The following is a 4,231-nucleotide window of genomic DNA, read 5'->3' on the forward strand; positions in this document are numbered from 1 at the left end:
CTTTAGGAAAAATAATACAAATTTGAGAATATTCAACAGGAATATAGAAGAAAGACTACAGGACCGGAAAACAGGCAGCACAGCTAAGTGCAACACTAAATTAATCCAGAAGTTCAGAATTCATAACCTGTATGAATGACTCCTCCCTCCAGGAAAAACTCTTACCTAGAAAAGAAATGTTACAGAACAAGTCATACACAAAGCTAAGTAGGGACAGCAACTACATACCTTTGAACAGAGAATAAAACCTTACTTCACTGTACCAAAAATTGGAAAAAACAACTTAAAGTATGTCAAGTGTTCCATCAAAGCCTCTCAATTTAACTACTGCCTTAAGCTATTTCAGGCAAGAAGTCTTTGGTCTGAAAGGTTATAATTATTCCTCTGACCTTGGCTAGTAAGAGGAAAGCCATTTTAATTGGATGTTGATGCCCAACAAGTTAAACCAGGTACGATACCATTCAGGTATGTGCCTTCAATTGTTAGATAAGGAAATCAGCAAGACAGAAAACAATTTAAGATCAGTAGTCATACAGGGACAAGGATGAAGAAAACAGAACTATTTCTGCCCAATAAGGAGTTATTTCAACAAAATCAAGCAGAAAGAAACAAATAAAGTATCTGCTTCTTTTAGCAAAACTGAACACTCTCAGTGACAATAAAAACGACTTTTGACAAAAAGCTCAAGCATCAATATCACATAGCTTTCCGTAAAAGTATGGGGTTTATCCTATCCATGTTTCCTCTCTTATCCTTCCAGCATTTCTCAGCCTGAAAGCCAAGAACCAGGAAAAATAGATTTTTCAGAGCATAAACAGACATAAAAGCAGGTACTCAAAACACCACCTTAAGGGTTTTCTACAGTAGTCATATCACTATGTTTTTTTGAGGATGTCCCATATGTCTAAAGTTGTATTTACAGTTGGTCGGTATGATTAACAAAGCATGTTTTGCTACTGGCTTAAGTCTCTTCATGACTTTCTTTAATCTTTAAAATTGGAGTGCAAAACCTCTCTTGCAAAATCTTTTTCTGAAAATTAAGCTTTGCCTAAAGGAGAAAGGAAGATGCAAATGGGGAGGGGCAGGGAGTACAGGCTATAAGAAATGGTAAATATGCAAAAGCGTGGAAGTGTGGAAAAGACTTGTTGAATGGAAAAATCGGCCAAGATTTGATTATAAATAATTTCTACTGTAACATTAAAATTCAAAGTAATAGCCCAGGAATAAAAGCTAATTTTAGAAATCCTCTAAGGAATGAAAATGCACTGAAGAGACAAGACTGTTTGCTAGAAAACACTGTTAGTACCAGTCAGTACTAGAAAATAATCTTTTGTTTTCATTGTTCCTGTCACCACCCAGATCATTTACATCACCAACTCTCACAAAGAATCCAAACAGACAAAACAGAAATTAGGCCCCAAACTGCAAAGATAAAGTGCTGTCCACCTGCCACACCAGACGGTGTTTGCTAGTCTATTGGACTTACAGGAACTCTTAAAAGGCATATTTCCCATACTGAAATGTGAGGGGTTTAATTACTAGGGATATATGTATTCCTCACAAGAGCTGAAGTTGTCTTTCAAACACAGCTAGAAAATTTACTGAAGAAAAGCAAAACCACAGCCACAAGACCTCAGTTAATATTAAACACTGCTTTGTGGACAAGATCTCACAGTGGCCAAGTTTTCCTTCTAGAACCCCTCAATGGCCACATTTGCTCAACAACATCAGGAAGAAGGTTCTTGTGCAAACTTTGGGGAAATGAGCCAGCAAGGTTCTCTGACACTGTATTTTCCAAACTGTACCTGACTATTAAAACTCTTCTTTGATTTAGCCACATAAATGAAACAACTGTATAATTCCAAACAGATTTCTGGTGCTTTCAATTGCTGGACAAAACTTTTCACATCGTACCTTGAAAATTGTCAAGACTGCAGTATATTACTTAGTTGTAACTTTTATGTGAAATACTTCACAACATATTAGATGTCACAGTTAATATTATATTGTTCTGAACCAGCCATACATTAATATATGTGTATTTTCTGCTTTAATCTAAAAATTGCACACTGCCAATAGATAACTTTAAACAAAAAAAAAATAATCAGGATTTCAAAGTACTCGAAGTTTTCATTGCACAACAAAAATAAACATTACTGCAATACCATCACAGCATTTGTGAGCATCAACAATTCTTATTGTATGGGGGGAGGGGCGGGGAACCATGTAACTATGAGTTCCATTATATGGAAGAATCCCTTCAGAACACAAAATTGAGTTTCTAGGATAATTAGGAACACTGTTTTATGCAGAAGGAAAGTAAAACAGTGGCAGCTGTAGCCTCCAGAAACAAAACTGCCTGAAAATTTTACTCAAATTTTAATGCTTGCAGCTCACCTCTAAATGGAATAAGGTTAATTCTGTAGAGACCTGCAACGCTATGAACATGCTAAACTTTCACAGAAAGTATCGGTTTCTAAGTATGCCTTGACAGTGCCCTTAGTCTTGAAAGCAGACTAAAGTTGCTGGATATGATGCAATCATTTGTATCTTTACAACACAGAAAGTCACATGTTTGGGGGTGTCTGCATACATACACCTCTACAACTCTTTTCAATTAACAGGAAGCATAGGAGAATACACTAAAACATACACAGTGAAGGCTTAAGGACGACAATAAAACTAAAACCCTGTGTTTTTCATACCCTTAGGGGGCGTGACAACATTAATTTGCTTGGGGCATTCCTAAATTCAAGGGAGGGACTTAGAATACAAACTCAAAAAAATCCTAATCCTATTTTTGTGAAAGGGCCAAGAGCCCTAAACCATGACCCAAAAATGGGCTTACTGAGAAAATGTGTTCAAAACACTGCAAATAGGATTACAGCTTACCTTGCAACAGTATTCAATTATTTTAATGGCTGTAACAACCAGCCCAACAGAGATTTCATTACAACTAGAGAAACCTGCGGAACTCCAAGATTGTAAGGCATAGTTCAATAGAAAAGGTAATGCTCTCTTTCAGTAGCAACTGTCCCAAAGCAGTCCTGGGCCTTCCAAAGTCTTTTTTTTATGATTGTGACTCTGGGATAATAGAATACAAAGCAAGATGCATCACCTATCGTAGGAAAATGTACACATTAACAGCCAAAAGAATTTATAGTTTAAGATGATTTTCCACTTTCCTGAGCCTGAGCTTTAAGACTGCCAAAGACATCTTTATTCACATAGAAATATAAAATGTTAAAATAAGCTCTTTTTTCTTCAAGACATTAGTCTAATAATTTTGTCATCTTGCCAGAAATACAGGTCGTCTCTAACCAAGGCCAAAGTAATTTCCTTTATGAAAGTTAGCAGGGCAGCCATACAAAACAAAGTTGTACCACCCTCAAGACCCTCAGAGTTTGCATGAAAGATGCTATAGCCAATGACAAGGAAGCCACAGAAGCATGCAACCCTTCCGTAAAAGTGACAACTAGGTAACATCAGCAATTCCGATCAAGAACATTAAAGCAAAGCATACGTTTGCAGGGTTGCAGCTTATATTAAAGGAGATGCACCCAACTCATGCTAATGGGCTCTTACTGCATTTGCATTAAAAATTGGATAGAAGCATGTTTTTAATAGAAAGCCTTTGGACAGTCATAATAAAACATACTGCTTACTGCAGTTGTTAACATACTCTACTACTATATATTTTTCCAGCATAAGCAATGCAAATCAACCTTGAAATGAAAGGACACCCCTCTAGGCTTACCCTGGCATTCCCTTTCCCCTAGGCACCCCCAGTACCTCCTGGCCTTCATTTAGAAGTTTAAAAGCATCTGCACGCAAGAACCAAGTTGGACACACAGCGCGATTTTAATTAAGGCCAGCATGAATTTCAAGTGCAAGTTACTCTAGAAAAACAACTCTTCCCTTGACAAACCAGTCAAGGTCAGAACTTACTTTTTTCCTTCCACGTTTTATGTCCAAAAAGCAGCAAGCACAGCAGAGCCCAGGACCCCACACTACAGCCAACCAGACATAACTGTGAGTCGAAAGGACACAGACTTTTGCCCCGACATGCCTTGTAGCCCAAAAGCGCGACCCAGAAGGGAGCACCAAGAGCCCACAGAGAAAACAAGATCGTGCTTTGTGCACCATCCCCAGCTGATAGCTTCGGCCACCTGAAGTAAAGGCAGAAACACCCGCTCGCCCAGGAAAGCGGGGACAGAGGACGCCCACGGGG

Source organism: Egretta garzetta, unplaced genomic scaffold, assembly GCF_000687185.1.
Source record: "Egretta garzetta isolate BGI_Z169 unplaced genomic scaffold, ASM68718v1 scaffold205, whole genome shotgun sequence".
In the NCBI taxonomy this organism is placed as follows: Eukaryota; Metazoa; Chordata; class Aves; order Pelecaniformes; family Ardeidae; genus Egretta; species Egretta garzetta.